We start from the raw sequence: 17,021 nt of genomic DNA, 5'->3' as shown, positions 1-17,021 counted from the left end.
TGCAGTCTAGTGAAGACAAAAGTATAAACAAATTAACGATGACACGGTATGGGGTAAGCTGATAGAGGCCGGTATGCAGTTTCTCTGGGTCTTGAAGGATGAGTAGAAGTTTTCCCAGAAGATAAGGGGGAGAATGCTATTCCAGGCAGAGGGGATGGAAGGGTGGAGAAGCATGTAAGGGCAGGATGTAATTGGCAAATATCAAAGTGGTTGATGAGATTACACCAGAGCATTCAGCTGCTCATGATGAGTCAAAACCTTTCACAGAATTCACATAAGTGTAACGAGGGCAATTAATAAGAGGAGCTTGGGAATCACACCCACTGCCAGTGCACAACAAACCAAGTGGCCTCAGATGTAAACATATCAGATCTTTAAGAAGATCTCGTATTTTAATAGGCAGGCCCCATTTGGGGCCTTACTACCAGGGTAGAAGGGAGAGGACAGTTAGACGGTGCCAAGCCTGGAGGGTCCAGGCTACAACCCCCTGCAACAGAAGGGCCATAAGAGGAGGCCCACAGGCCTTCTGCCCAGGGATGAGTTTGTACTTGGCAAAGAGCAGGTTGGGTGGACCCATGGGAGGTGGTGTGAAGTGACACATGAGTCAAAGGTGTATCATATTTAAAACCCAGGAGCCCGGGGCCGGTAAGGTTGTGAGTGCTCAGAAGCCAGACCTGCTTAGGGCAGCTGACGAGCTCAGTTCCAGACCTGCTGGGTCTCAGGTGATGGCAGGACACCTGTAAGAAGGGGCACTGCCAGCTTCTGTCACAGGGAAGCTGTGAGGTATCAGTGGCATGGGGTACAGAGAGACTTTTGAAGGGCCAAACATGCCATCAATGTGAGGCCTCAGGCCCCCATCTGTGAGCACAGACACTCTCAGAACAGGGAAGCCACAAGGTCACCAACCATTCCTATTCTGGCAGCTAGTAGGCATTTTCTCCTCTGACCACTGTTGAGGTTAGAGCTCCTGTCATTAACACACGATGGGACATCACTGCCCTCAGGGAGGTTGGAGCCTCAGAGGCACACATGTCACACACCACATTCAGTGTCTGTTCATCCCTGCAGGGGCACAGCACCTCCACTGGGAGCCTGGGTTCATCAGGGATGTGGAGCTTACGTGCACAAAACTCCAGAAGTTGAATGCCTGGAGGCCTCCTGGAGAGAAGCTAGGTGAAGAGGCAATGACCCAAAGGGGCCGGGAGAGAGTCGGATTCCAGAAGCACCCCAAAGGCACAAGCGAAAAGCAGGGCAACTTCTAAGCAGGTGGTGGGGAATGGAAGTGAAATCATGTTCTCTACCAATGAGAGGGGAGCTATAGCAGCCAGCGAGGGGCCTGTCACAGCGTGGATGCTGGGGCAAGAGATAGTGTGCCTGGGGGACTCCCTGGGGGCGGGGGGAGGTGCCCCCAGCCCAGGAAGGAGAGGAGCAGGCAGAGCATGACATGGCTCTTAAGGAGCTGTCACAACAGTGACAGCTGTTGTGGCCCCAACCAGTTTTCATTCTCTCTGGACACATGGACTATTAACAGAGCCCTGCATTTGATGGTGAAGGAACAGGAGGGCTTCTCTTCTTATCAAGTGACTAGCTCACGCTTAGCTACAAAAAGAAACCGGGAATGTTAAGAAAAAGTGTAGCCCATTCACCATTCACCCTTCCCTTCACCTGCAGGCCTCTCTAGATGCTGTCATCCTCCTATCTGAGATGATGTCCCACCAACATAGGGCTTTACCCTCTTTGCCACCAGCCAGACAGAAAATGACCCTGTAGCTATAGAGAGGAACTGTCTTGTTTCAGAATGACAGCATCTGGTGACAGACGTCATAGCCACATGAATTGCACCACGCAAAGGTCAGTTTGGCACCTCGAAGTTGATAAGGGTGTAGGATTAGGGTTCTGAAATTTAGAAAGTGAGCCTCAATTAGCCACCCGTTATGTGATGCACTCTCAGGCAAGCCGTGATTTAGTGCATTAAGCTTTCATGTTCAGCAAAGTAGAATCAGAAGTAGGCAGGAACTGTTGATTCAGATAAGTCTTGGGCAAGTAGCCTTGACTTATCCCACCCATAATGAATTGCCAGCTTCCATTCCATTTTATAAAGTACTTTTCCTTTAGTAAAAGTGGTTAGAGCTGCAAGTGTTTCGGGCAGGCTGGCACTGGCCAGGACCAAAGAAGGAATCAGGAACAGATCCAGAGTCCCTGGTACCCCTGCTCCTTCAGGGTCTCCTGTGCCATGGACACAACTGAGCCAGATCTGGGATTGGACTCCTTGGCGGCTCCGTCCAGATGAAGGGATGGGGGTGGGGTAGGGTGGGGACAGTGTCCCCAGCTAGAAGGCAAGGCCTGAAGAATGAACCCTCAGCCAAGAACCCACCACCACCAAACTTTGGACTCATCACACACCTCCTCCTTCTGCAAATGGCCATCAGGTGGTAAAGAAGTGTTGTGTTATCACAACCAACCAAAGCCTTTTCCCCATAATTTACAGATTGCCCATAAACCAGAACACTCTTAAACAGTTATTTTAAGAAATCCCTCTTGCTATGCCTCTGCTTGGGAGACAGCTTCTTAGAAGGATATAGGAAATTTATCTCTTTGGGATAAGAGAGCAAGAAGCCATTTTCAGTATTAAGAAAAAATGAAGATGGAAGAAGACACAAGGGAAACTGATGGCGGTGCCTAAAGTTTCAATCACATCCCATATCAGTCAAGAACACCTTTCTTTTCAAAGGACAAAGGAAAAAAGAACATAGTCTGGAGTTAAAACATGCACTCTGCTGCATAATGACTGTGGATCTTTAGACAAGTTATTTAACCCCTCTCAGACTCAACAGTCTCATCTGTATCAGGATAAAACCAATCTCATTGCTACCAGTGAAAGTAAACAAGATAGACCTCAGGTAAATACAGCAGATTGAACCCAAACATCTAAATTAGCTACCCACTGAAACAACAGTAGAGAAATTTATTTTGAAAGACATAAACCCACAGGGACACTGAGAATATGCTAGCAGAGATAAGGGAGATGCCAGGGCAACAGCTCTGCAGCAAACATAAAAGGACAGCTGGTCCATGTTGGAGAGCTTCCAAAAGCTCTGGGAGAGATTTCTCCAGCAACACAAAATTAACAGGACACCTCATGCTTCAGAACACCCAAAGAGATTTATATATGGGGAGGAATTTGTTTAATTCAATGACAAGAAAGTTGAAACTCAAGCCAATGACAAAAGAACTGCATGGAAACCAAAAAGTAAAAGTAACCATGAACCTTACAGTGAAACACCTCATAGCAATCTAACCGGAACTGCAGGGGCAGCATGGGGTCGGGGGAGAGATGAAAAGTGGTTGTGGGCAGTGGAGGTGGGACTGGAAAGGGAGCAGATTCCTCACCTCCTGGAGTGGGCACTCAGAAGTCACTAGATAATGACAACTGAAAACAATTAATAAAGCAGCAGAACAAGCATTTTTTCCCCCAGCAATATAGATAAAAATACTAAGAAATGTAAAGTGGCTGCTTCTGAGGAAGGGCAATGGGGTTGGGTAGGCAGGGAGACAACAGCTGTGTTAACAAATCGTATACAATTATTTCACTGTTTAAATTGTGTAGATGTATAGTAGTGATCAAAATCAAAACACTTAAAAAGTAATATGTGCAGTGCGCCTGGCAGAGAGTAGAGACTCCATGCTCCTTCCTCCTCTCGGGCAGGTGTCTGTTAGCTACTTGCTGGGAGTTTCTCCAACACGGTCTCACGTAATCCCCACGTGCCACTTAGGAATCCTCTCACTTTGCTGATGAGCAAAAAATTAGGCAGCTTGCCTGAGGATGCACACCGTTCTTCCACTTTGCCTCTGAAACGGGAACCCACTGGAGGGTTTTGAGCACAGGAGGATCTAACATACCTTGTTAAAAAGGAACACTATGGCTGAAAATGAACAGGGGTGGTGGGGGTGCAGTGCATCAGTGAACACAGGAAAACCAGGCATGAGATGAAGGTAGCTTGGACCAGAATAATGGTGGTAAATGTTCTCATTCTTGATATATGTTGAAGGCAAAGCTGGTAAGCTATACTGATGGAGTGGACATGGGAGAGAGGAATCAGAATTACTATAAGGTTTTTGCCCTGAGTCTCTGGGAGAGTTGGAGGGACTGCAGAAGAAACAATTGAGGCAGGGGAAGGGGTCATCAGGAGACTGGTTTTGGAAATGTTCAGTTTAAGATGCCTAAGGACACCTAGGAAGATAAACTGAGTAACACATCTGGAAATATGAGTCTGATGTTGGGAGGGAAGTTTGGCTGGAGAGAATTTGGGAGCCATGTGTACGGATATGGAATTTAAAACAACTGCATGAAGTAACCTAAGTAGTGCAGAGAAAGAGACAGAGACAGAGACAGAGAGGAAAGGAAAGGAAAGGAAAGGAAAGGAAAGGAAAGGAAAGGAAAGGAAAGGAAAGGAAAGGAAAGGAAAGGAAAGAAGGAAGGGAGGGAGAAAGGAAGGAAGGAAGGAAGAATGAAAAGGGAAAAGAAAAGCAAGAGGCCCCAGAACTCTCTGGAACACTACAACGCAGCCATCAGGAAGAAGAACCAACAAAGGGGACTAAGGGGGAGCAGCCAGGAGAATTGAGAAAGTGCTGCCCTAGAAGCCAAAGAGAGGGTTCAGGATGGAGAAGGAAGCAATCAGGGGAGCCAAGTGCTGCTGAGTCAGACCAGAAACCGTCTTCTTGCCCAGTGCTCACTGCTGGTGATCTCATCTGCTCCCACAGCCTCACCTGTCCCCGCATTACCTCACCCTAGACTCTTACAAGAGCCTCCTAACTGGCTGCCTGCCTCCAGGCACCCCTGTCCACCCACCTTGCACTGAAGATTCACCTAACTCAGTGGTCCTCAAACACTGGTGTTCATCAGAGTCACCTGGAGAGCCAGTCAAGCACAGAGCCCTGACCTTTGTAACCTGACCTAGCTCCTCTGGTGATTCTGATACTGAAAAAATCCGAGGGGCACCTGGGTCGCTCAGTCAGTTGAGCGTCCAACTCTTGGTTTCGACTCAGATCATGATCTGGCGATTTATGGGTTTGAGTCCTGCATCAGGCTTTGTGCTGACCAAAGCCTGCTTGGGATTCTCTCTCTCTGCCCCACCCCTGCTCATTCTCTCCGGCTCTCTCAAAAATAAATAAATACACTTAAAAGGAGAAAAAAGCTGAGGAGCCAATGAGAGGATGCAAACACAGCTCAGGCACTTTTCTGCTTAGAAAAGTCTCGGAGGCTCACCATCAATCAGCCCCTACACTTCATGCCCTTTACCATGTGGACTCAACCTACTGGGTTGCAACTTTAACTTCCATCCTAGCCCTCAGGCAAACCTCCACCCATCCCAACCAAATGTGTTGTCCTCAGTGGACGGATTCTAATTGTAGGTTAATTGACTGCTCCAGTTGCTTTCCTGCTTTATATCCAACCCAGCAGCTTTCTTTGCTAAATTCCCATCTTCTCTTCAAGATAATTCCTCCAGGAAACCAAACTTGATCCTACCCACCTAAAGGTGGTCTCCTCATCTCTTTATTTTTTTAGGAAAAGGAGGAAAACAGCAGCGCACAGCCATCTCCCCTGCAACTCTTCCCTGTGTCTCAGCCCCTGAGGGCACCCCCCCCCCTGCCTTCAGTAAACCCTGAGGACACTCCCACAGATTCACAACTATTCATTGTCAGTAGGAAACTAAAGCCAGGTGCAGCGCCCCCCCCCCCACATAGTTGATGCCCACCTCCCTCTCCACACCCTCACACTTGGTGGGCCCCAAAAGATGGTCTTCCCCAGTATGCTCCCCCACCCACTTTGGTGATGCCACCACAGTTGCCAAGCCAGAAACCTGGGAGTTTCCCGGGGCCTTCTGGCTTCTCACCCACATCCAGCAAAGTCTCCCTCATCACCCGCTCTCACATCTGTCCCCTCATCTTCCACCCTGCTTCAGGCCACATATCATCTCCCGTCTGAACGACCACAATGGCTTTCTGACTGCCTTGCCTGCCTACAGCCTCACCCCCACACAGCCCTCATGCTCCACCCTGCTGCCAAGAGCATGGGTCTATTTCACAAACCTAACCAAGGCACTCCAGCACCTGTACAACCGTTCACCAGCTCGTACCCCAGAGACAAAGTGAAGAACCCATGAGGTAGTCAAGAGCATTCGCTCTCTAGTCAGGCTGCATTTGGGCCCACGTTCTTCTTGTCATGGGCTAGGTCCTTGGACAACTTCCTCAACATCACTGAGGTTCGTTTTCCCTATTTACAAAGGGCAGGCGAAAATATACACATTGTGAGGTTACAGAGAGTCAGGGAGATAATGTGTGTAGAAGTCCTTTGCATAAAGCTGGGTGTTCACAACCACAGCAACAATAATTCTCTCAGCCGCACTTGGCCCCATTGGCCCCGAGCACTAACCATTTCACCCCACCTGCTTTTGCTGTGAGCTCCCCCCACCCCCGCCAACATGCAACGTTTTAGCCCAAGACCTCCCTTCCCCCTGATCAGTTCCTACTCCTCATTCAAGGTCCAGCTCCAACATCATCATTCTAGGGATCCCCTCCCATCCCCCCCATGAAATGACTGCTCCAACTCAGTACCCCTCTTCATGCCCATGACAGACTTCCTGGACAGTGCCTGGAACTCTCTAGAGCACTGGCTACTCATATGTGCGACTACTTCATCTGAATGTTAAGTTTTTTGAGGGCAGGGCCAGTCTCCAAAGCCCAGAGTTCAGCCCTGGACCTGGCTCAGAGCATGTGTGGATAGACATTCCCATTCCAAAAAGGAGAAAATGGAAAAAATGAAGAGGTCACTGGTCTAAACCGGAAGTTGAGAGGCTCCTGTGGGTGACAGGGGCCCCGGGAGGCCCTGAGGCCTGAGGTTCTGTCCAGTCTGGAGGACTTTGTCCCCAGAGGGAAGGGCCTGCCGATGCAGTAAAGCAGCATGCATGGCCTCAGGGCAACGGCAGGGCCCTGCAGACACTGGCTTTGTATCACGACTGAAGGACAAGGCCACAGGCATTGACTTTCCATCAGGAGAGATCAGGGGACACAGAGACGTCCTGTCACAAGAGAGGGGTTGGAGCAGGACAGAGGGGCCAGGATGCCGAGGAAGCTGCCATCAGAATTACGGAATGCCATCAGTGAATATCGGAGTCTAATAAAAGCGAAGAGGCGGGGCCTTGATTTCTTTTGTCAATGAATAGAAGCTGAAGTAGCCTAAGAAAAACTGCACAGGAGAAATAGAAGAAAGCCTTTGAAGGTAGAAAAAGCCACTTAACTTGCACTGGTCTAATCACAGTATCAGTCATGCCTGATAGCAAACATTTGTTTGATGCTTTCAGCTTCAAACATATTTTTCTCACAGAGGCTTCTCATTCCCACCTAAATATCCCAGATCAGGCTGCTGTGTTTAGTCAGCCAGTTAAGCTGAGGCCGGGGGGCTGAGGTGTGCCAGAACCGCTCACGGGGCGCTAAGCTGAGGCACAGGCTGGCAGTGCTGGGGCCAGCGGGGGACAAAGGCAGTATTTCTTGCTAAGCGTCTCTTTCCCGCTGTGCCAGGTTAGTGAGCTGTGTGCACTGGGCATTCCCAGCCACTCCCTGCGGGGCCAGTTCCAAAAGATCCCTAAGAACATTTGTGCTGGAGCCCAGCTCCACCGAACCTGCTGGAAGGAGTCCTTTTTCTTTCTGGCCCTTCCATTGAAAACCCGGCCCAACTCCTGTCACATGTCACTGCTCCTCCAGCAGCCTCCTTTGGCACATCCAAACCCAGATGCTTCTACTTAAGCTCTTACCCAAAGAGCTCAAGCCCTTCTCATCAAACCACAGCCCGTCAAGCAAGGCTCCGTGACCCCAAAAAAACTCTCCCACCAACACACAATCGTAGCAAGGGACTAGGCCACAGAGCTCAACTCCCTCCTCAGAAGAATGCAGTGAGTAGCATCAGGTGCAGACACCTCACCTCCAGGGACTTCCTCCCAGCTCAGGTGTCCCCGGGACTCAGGAGCAGGGCCGACATCCTCCCTCTTGCTGGGAATGGCAAGCTTTTTAAGAGAAGAAGCACCCTCAAAGATATGAGCATGAGACACAGGATCCCAGCCCAGAAGGAGGAGCACGGGGTCTGGCCAGGAAACGGGTATGAGAGAGCGTGAGGGTGTCGTGGCTCACACCCAAGCAGCACATCTGACCTTCTGGGCTTCGGGAACACTGAAGAGCTGATGTTGGGTTTCCTTCCAGGTCTTTGCTTAATATTTTTAAACACTTGCTTCACCTTCCTCTGGCTGTTCTCACCACCCATTTCTGCTCTTAACATTCTGCCCCCAAGCTGGTCCTTTTCCCCAACCAAGGGCTTGTAGTGAAGAGCCCACAGCAATCTCAGTGACCAGGGCCATGGGCCTCAACCCAGGCCTGAGGAGAAGAGTCCGTCCGGGCAGATCTCCGAAGACAAGCAATGCAGACACTCCAAGTAGGAGAGGGATCGAGGGGCAGGCAGCCAGGCCCGAACCTCTGCCTTTGGGAAGAAGGAGCTGGGGAGCCAGACGGTGTCCAGGGGACAGAGTATCACCAAGCCCCCATCAATGTGCCTCTTAACACTGTGTTTACAACAAATACGTCTGTGTCTTCACTACAGTGGGGCTCACTGCAGCCACTTAGAGAACTCGGGCGGAAGGTTCTCTCGCTTCCTTCTGAGAGTCTCAGAAACACCAAGTCTGGGGAGTAGACACAAATGAGCATCCACTTCCAGGCTGGGATGTGAAGGACCACGCCGCAGCCACAACACCTCACATGCTCGGAGATCTCTCTGCCTGCCCTGCCACTACCACCATCCACAGGGCATCAGATGATGGCACGCTACCTCCTGCCTGTGCGGTTTCCACCTGTGTGTAAAAAGCTGCCTGTGCCAGAAGGAGCAGCCCCTGTGAAAAGACTCCATCCTCATTTCCTCATTTAATCTTCCTGGCCATCCTGTGCGGGATGTATTATAATTATCAGCCCCGTTTTACAAAAGAGGCAACTAAGACATAAAGATGTTAAGACACTGGCTGAGGTCACATGGCTGCTGAAAGTCCTTGCATGGAGTCCAGTGTGTCTGTCACCTAAGTCCCTGCTTGCTGTCCCCACCATACTGCCTTGTCCTGCAGACTTGCTCAGAGCAGTGAAGGCTGGGAGACAGGAAGCTGGCTTCCATGTCCAAACAAACAGGGCTCAAAACACCGGGGGCCAAGACACTGCTAACTTCTCCCCTTCATACAGTGTCTTCATGGGGATTCTGTGCACTGCCCTGACCCCCTTCAACTGTTACAAGATCATATTTTACTTGAAAAAAGAAAACATGGGACAGGAAACTGTCATAAAAGATGCATGACTCCTAAAAATCAATGTATATATTTTTATCTATTTATCCCAATTTATCTATTTAACAAACACTATTTGCCCCACATCATCTATAAAACCCTGGAGTAGATGCTAAGAGGAAATGAATGAATGCTACTTCTTTATCTTCCAAGGGTCAAAACGCTTTCGTCGCTCATCCACGTCAATTAGAATGTGAAGGGTCCATGTAGAACTGGGCCTCTATCTGGGATCTATAAGGCAGAGCCAACAAACTTTGGCTTTACCAACTTCGACTTCAGAAATGGATAAGTTAATGGTCTAATTTTAAAGTCATCACGGTATTCCTTTGTGAGAAGAAAAGCATCATTTCCCTGAAATTCCCATCATCCCTAAAATCAAGTTCAGATAGCAATTCAGTGCTAATGGCAATATTACAATGTCACTAGCTCAGTAACCAAGCAACATGTAAAATATCACACAGAAGGTACTTTCAAAGAGAAGCTGAGTTTTGAAAATTGACCGTTTGCTCATCATTTTATGGATAATAAGGCTCAGTGTGTCACCCACTCATACAAGTGGGGATCAGTCGAGGGGAAGCTGGTAGGTGCCGGGCACCATAGATTGCCCTGTGATTCCAGAAAGACACGTATGCAACAATACGGCACCCGGTATACTCCCGGGAGAGGGAAGCTGAGCATGTTCAGGGTGAGGGGCAGGAGGAAGGAGTGACCAGTGCAAGTATGGGCAATCCCAGAAAGTTTCAGGGAGCAAGTGTAGTATCTCTGATGGGCAACACACAGAAATGTGAACGCACTGCAAACAGAGTAAGGAGTGTACATATCCTAAAGTATGTTGGGGGACAGGTGTGTGTACGTGCATGTGCATGCATGCTCGTGAAAGCATACAGCTTGGTGTGACCAGAGGACTGGGAAAGAATGACAGCAAATGAGGCCAGGACCAGCTTATGAGTGGTCTCTCTCGAACTTGGCTTTTACCCATCAGGCAATGGGAGTCACTGAAGGAATCTACCTGGAAGCTGCCTGTCCTTTACCAGCAATAATGCAGCAGGATGCTAGGACCTTCTCAGGGAAGCTCACTCAGAATTCCCCCTCCCCGAGGACCGGGCCATGGCAGGCTGTTCCTTCCACTGCCCACCTTAGGAACCTTCCCACACTCTCCTCTGACTCCATTTCCCCTTTCAGCACCCCTGGACAGCAGAGATGGGCCCCCTACTGCAGGGGCCTGCTGTATGTCAGCAGTCAGCACACAAGATCATTCCCTGACACCTGCCCACCTCCCTCCAGCCACCTCCACAGCTCATGCCACCGGGTCACTGCTCACCCCATCTCCCCCTGCCTGAGAAGGCAAGTTCAGGAGCTTCAGCTCCACCAGATCTTCCTGCACCTAGATCTTTAATCTGGTGCATCCTTCCTACCAGACTCACCTCGGCAAACTACCACACATCTTTCTTTGGTGAGAAACCTAATCCCTCAACTCCCCTTCTGGCCTCCTAAGACCTCCCCTAATCTAGTACCATTGTGGCCCAGGCTCTCAGTGGTGTCCTCTCTACACTGACTGTGCCTCTGTCCCCTCTCCTACTCCTTCCTCTGGACCACACAAATATCAAAGCCTCTGCTCTCCTAAAACCCTTCCTTCAGCCACCACCTCATGTTTCTCCTTGGCTTCACTACCAAAGCGCTCACCTCCTCCTGTTCTCTCCAGGCCTGCTGCCATTAGATCTCCATTTTTGTGCCTTGATGCTACTGCCCCCCACCCCCCAAGCTATATCCATTCTTATTCCTGTGAGAGGCAGCAAAGGGTGGGCTTAAAGCACAAGCTGAGCTGTAGAGCCGGACTGTGATCAGACCCCGTCTCTAATGCTCCCTGGCCAGGGGTCTCCTGTGCCTCTGCTTCCTCATCTGTCAGATGAGGATAACTTAAGCACCTGTCTCAAAGGTGGTTGTGAAGGTTACAGGAGTTCATACAAGTAAAGCACTTAGACGGGCAATCAGTCAGTGTTGGCTAGGATTGCTTTCCTTGGCATCTCATCCACACAAAACCCCATGAGATGCTCTCCTCCTTTGGCATCGGGGACAAAAAGCTCTCTGGGTTCTTCCAGATCCTCTTCCTTCACTAAATGTCCTATGTCTCAGCTTCCACTCACTGTCCCTGTGCTCAGCTCTCTTCCTGTTTCTTCTACAGTCTCTCCCTGGACAATCCATACTTCACCTCCATATTCACAACTCGTAACACTAAACTACTTTTGTAAGCTCCAGACCAAAGCATTCAAATGCTCTTCAGCTTTCTGGCTATTTCTTAGCAGCCCCAGAGATTGAGCATGATCAGAAACTCTCTCAGCATGGTCCTGCTCTCTCTTGGTAGCTCCTGGCCTGCTTGACCTGCACACTATGCGTTCCCCTGTGACCCGCCCTTGCCTTCAAACAGCAGACAGGCCCCTGTGGATTGCTCTGGGCAGGGAGGCGCTGCTCCATATCATCCCTCCCACAGCAGGCCCAGCTGTGTTCAGGTGTCTGAACCTAGGCCTTGGAGGGCCTCCTCTCACCTGGCCTCTCCCACAGCAATCCAAGCTCATGAGTCTGGCATCTAAGCATCTGTTAGCTTACCCCAAATTGTCCTGGACACATGATGGTAATACTAACGGCTGCCATTTCTTAAACACTCATTCTGCACCGAGCTAAATATTTATGTGTGTCTCATTCCTCAATATTTATAAACTATTGTTATCCAAATTTTACAGACAAGGAAACTGAAACTTGCAGAGGTTAAACGACTGCTCAAATCACACATCCTGGAAGCAGTGGAGATGGGATTGAACCCGGGCAGTACAACTCCAAGGTCATATTCTTAACCACTCTGCAGCACTTCCTCGCCAAGCCTGGCCACTTCCAACTGTACCTTTCTGATTTCTTGATACTCCAGCCATAGGAAGGCCTCATTTTGCAGTGTCTTTCTCATGCCGTCCCCTCAAACTAATGGTCACTTCTCTAGTCTCTACCATCGAAACTAATTCTTCAAGGTGATTCTCCTTCCTTTATGACAGCATCCCTACCCCTACTTGTCTAAGAGCATCTCTGCTGACCCACAACTTGCTCACACTTCCATTTTGGTTGTTTCATGTTGCCATAGGGATATCCAACAGGGGCTGACATCCTCTTTCTTGGACCGCTAAGTATCTGATTGAGGGAATGGGGGGAAGGAACCCCCACCCTTCCCTCTCTTTTTCCAGAGCTGCCTTGTTCCAGATCTCTGGCCTAGGTAGATATGCCGGGTAAGGAAAGGGATGCACTGGGAACCCTGCTGGCCATTCTCAACATCTTTATTAGCCCCAGAGCTGATATGTTAGTCTCCATCTGTCTGATTTTTCAGTTGGTGCTAAAACCAGACAGTGCTTACGCAGTACAAATAATTATCAAACGCGCACCAACCTGGGTCACTCAGTGAAGGATGAAGTGGCAGTGGCCATAGAAGGACTGGTCTGTGTTGGTCTGTATGGCACACTGGTGACCAGTACATCATCTCTGGAGGTATGAGTACTCGTCACTAGCAAGGAGGCCCCACAGCAGCTTGGGTGACCCCTACCATCCACACAGTGCCCTCTGTCAGGGAGCCTGGATCCCCAGCAACCTGCAGATGACCCTGTAATCCACCCGTGGGAAATGCCAGGAGGGCAGTCTAGGAGGACAGGTGTTTGTGCTGTGGCCACTGGGCAATGCCCGCCAGAGTGAATTACTTCATTGCTATTTAGTTTATAGATTAGTCTTGTCAATTTTCTCAGCAGAGACCAGAACAAACAGACATCAAGTCATTTCAGTGCCTCAACCTAATGATAGACAGACTCAGAGAAATGCTTTAAATGTAGCCTCAACATGAATACTTTCAAGAAGCTTCATCACAAAAAATATCCCCTAAAAATATAACCAGCAAGGGCTTATGGTTGAAGCTAGTTGATAAGTAAATTGATTCATTATATGATTTTTTCTACTTTTGTGTGTGTTTGAATTTTTTTTATAACAAAGGTTTCCTGTTTGTTTGTTTGTTTGTTTGTTTGTTTGTTTGTTTTTTAAATCCAGCACTTAGGGATCTGAGCTTCTCCAGAGGGGGGCACAGGATTCCACCTTTCCTTGCTGGGGATCAAGAGAACCAGAACTGGGGTTTGAACCTCAATTCCTAGTGACACAAATGGCACTTCTTGTACAGTGCCATTCAGGCTCTCTGTAGATCCTAACACCCGACCAAATGACCAAAGGCTCACTCAGCTCACTCTCCTTCAGACCCTTATCATCTCTCCACCCTGCCTCCACTCTCTCCCTGATTGCCAAAGCTGCCTCCTCTAGGCTTCCTACTTCTGGACGACTCTTCTCCAACCCACCTTTCCCAAGGCATTACTCCTCTGCTCCCAAACCCTTCATGGTTCCCCATTGCTTCAGGAACAAAGCTGTATTCCTTAGCTCAGCCATCTAAGCCCTCTTATAAGATCCACCTTCCCAGCTGCACTTCTCACCACACTCTTAGTTCAACCCCACTGAGCCAGTTCCTACTCCCTAAATAACTGAAGGATTTCCCTATTCCTCTGTTTGGGGTGCTTTTCTCCAGCTATACTTTTAAATCTCACCCATTCTAAGACCTTATCCAAATGTACCGACCCAAGGAAGCCTTTCCTGACACCATCACCCCCCAGTGCCTGAAGGTGCTGGCTGGCTCTTCCTCTCTGCTTCTGCCATACTTGGTACTCACCTGCATCAACTTGCTTATGGCTCTGGTTGTCCAAGTCCTCGATATGTCTGTCTCCTCTTCTAAATTAAAATGCTTGAGAGCAAGGAGTATGTTCTATTCACGTTCCCATCCTTGGAGCCCAGCCGTGAACCCAACACACAGGTAGACACTCAGTATATGCTAGCTGATGAGAGATGTTAGGCGTGTGCACTGAGTGGAGGGCAAAAGGAGGAGGGGCATGTGAGAAAGAGCACGAGCGAGCTTGGCCACCTTTCTGAATAAAGGTGGGGAGTCGTCCATGGCAGCCTCTCCCCTCTCACTTTCTTTGTACACGAGACCCCCTCTTCGTGGACTAATCTTCAGAGGTGAAGGAGCTCTGCTGTAAGAATGACTTGACCGTGCTTGGCCCTGGCACAACCTAGGGACAAGTGGTGAATGCAGGTAGATTTCCACAGGACTGACGGGAGAAGAGAACGTAACTTCCCCTAACAGATGATAAAACCAGGCATTTCCACTTATTCTATTATTTTACAATGCTAAGCAACAAGAAAAAAAAAAACAGATCTGAATTGGCGAGTTTTCTCTATCATCTAGAATGTTCAGGGGCCTCATACATAACTGTAGCCTGTAGCTGGCTACCTCCTATGTGCCTCCCAAGCTGGCTCGGGGGGAGCACAGACCCCAGAATTTGGCAGGCTTTAGGTAAATACTAACTGGATTAATCAAAGTTTATTCTGTCTTTTGAGGCTTCATTTCAACACTTGTCAATCAGTTTAATTTTGAATCGATGCAACAGTTTTCTTTTTGCACTGGGGAGGAAAACGTTTAGACCAGTAAGAGACCAGGGAATTTCCCTAAAGGCAGGCTGTGTGCACTGGCAAGGACAGCCTGGCTCCCGCCTCTGTCGGGAGAAAGGGGCTTCCTCTGTAGGCCTGGGCTGGAGGGTTTTCATTAGTAGGGTATTAGCAGCTCTGTCTTCACTGGAGGCCTGAGGACCACATGGGAGGCAGATGAAGACGACACACAGAACCCACTGCTGCTAGAGAGCCTAGACTACAAGGGAACTGCCTGGCCTGGACTTTTCGGGGCTGAGCCTTTGGACAAGGCCAATCAAGCCTCCTGCACTGACTGCGTTGGGCCTACCTTCCTCTCCTGGTGCCTCGGCAGGACCGGCAGTGACTGCCTCTCTTACCTCACCAGGACACGGAGGCTTGTTCACTGAGGATTTGGGAAACATCCTGTCATAGGCCAAAGCGTATCCCCCTCCCCAAATTCGTATGTTGAAGTCCCAACACCCAGTACCTTAGAAGGTGACTATCTTTAGAAGCATACTCTTTAAAGAGATAATTAAGTTAAAACGAGGTCATGGGGGTGGACCCTAATCCAACATGACTGGTGTTCTCATAAGGACACAGATGGGTACAGAGGGAAGACCATGTGAGGACACAGGGAGATGACCATTTACAAGTCAAAGACAGAGGCCTCAGAGGAAACCAAGCCCACCGACACCTTGATCTTGGACTTCCAGCCTCCCGCCTGAGAAACAACACATTTCTGTCATTTAGTCCAGCTAATCTGTGTGTGTTGTTATGGCAGGGCTAACAAACTAGGACCCGCCCCGGTCTGATCCCGGACACACTAACCTGCGGACACAGGGCCTCCTCTCCAGAGATGTGGGGCCCTGTTCCCCATCCCTGTCAGTCTGAGGAAGACTTAAACAACATCCAGGTAGGGACAGTTCCTCATAGTCCTTTATCTATCTTTGCAAGTCAGCTCCAAATGGGACATGACCAGGGATCAAGGCCAGACTTTGTTGGGCTTCAAGGAGGAAACTCTGAGACGTGGCAGCTGACTGGCTCTTAAGCTGCATTCAAGGAGCTAAGTGCCCTGGGCCCAGCTGTCTGTCTCCTCTTCAACCCAATTCAACAACTCCAGCATGTGATGGGGGGAAGGAGGGCAAGGCCCAGGGCACTAATCTCAGCTCACCTATCACAAGACATTTGCCCCTGACAGCACTTAGGCCAGAGTGATGTGGGTGTTTTCCTGAGAAAAGTGATCCAGGAATCTGCCATTGCACACATACTCCTGCAGACCAAAGACAAGCCAGCTAGAGAATTCCCTTCTCCCGGTGCCCAAGAGGTCTCACTCCTGGAAGTCAGTCGGTCTGATCCCCGGGTGGTGGGAGCATCTGCAATTGCTCCTGGGGGCCTCTCTCCATATTTCTCACTTCTTGTCCATAGATCAGGGCTATTTCCCATGGGAGATCCCCCAGCAGTTTCTCAGATTCATAGTGAAAGGGTAGAAAGGACCCACAGCAGGGGAAGGAAGTACCAACAGGAGATCCCTCCTGCCCCCTGCCACCCCTGTTCCAAACTCCGAGCTCCTGCACTCCTTCCCATGCCCCTGAGGAAGGAGCGGAGCAGGGGGAGGCAGTAGAATGAGTCCAAGCTTTGCAGTCAGACTTGCGTTTAAATCCTGGCTTTGCTCCTTAGAGCTGGGTTAGTTTTTGATCTTGGGTAATAGATATTAACCTCTCGGGTTACTATGTAACGGAGATAATAATACCTGCCTCACACAGGGCTGGTCAGAGGGTTACGAGAGAGGACAGAGTAAACCACCCCGCTCAGTGCCCGGCCCAGTAGATTTGCAACACGTTGCCTCTCTCCTCTCAGAGAACATGTCCCTAAGTGCACTATTCCAGAAGATGGACTTGGCCAAGACCTTTTATCAGGCCCTAACTGCTAGGGTTAGGGGAAAAAATACATGACACTGACTCCCTTTGAGAAGTTACCAAATTCCCTGGAGCCAGCCCCCAGTTAGGCAGACCCTGGGGCTACAAACACAGCACACGTGCTCCAAACTTTCTGTGATTCTCTAGCAGTATTGGACAGAAAGGTCCAGGCCACCAAGTCTTCCAGAGCAGAAAGTGTCCCACT

The 17,021-nt window shown here is 49.5% G+C and overlaps 1 protein-coding gene across 3 annotated transcripts in view; it reads right to left on the bottom strand.

Moving 5' to 3' along the window:
- PPFIBP2 (PPFIA binding protein 2) overlaps positions 1 to 17,021 on the bottom strand; it is a 142,862-nt gene that overhangs the window by 113,797 nt on the left and 12,044 nt on the right. The window contains exon 1 of one of the 3 annotated variants that reach the window (XM_043580545.1): positions 7,979 to 8,074. The exons of the other annotated variants lie outside the window; for them this stretch is intronic. The gene's annotated coding sequence lies outside the window, so the exon portion shown is untranslated. Of the gene's footprint in view, positions 1 to 7,978; positions 8,075 to 17,021 lie in introns of those variants that run through there. 3 annotated transcript variants of the gene reach the window in all.

Source organism: Prionailurus bengalensis, chromosome D1, assembly GCF_016509475.1.
Source record: "Prionailurus bengalensis isolate Pbe53 chromosome D1, Fcat_Pben_1.1_paternal_pri, whole genome shotgun sequence".
NCBI lineage: Eukaryota > Metazoa > Chordata > Mammalia > Carnivora > Felidae > Prionailurus > Prionailurus bengalensis.
This window is presented reverse-complemented; position numbering and strand designations above follow the sequence as displayed.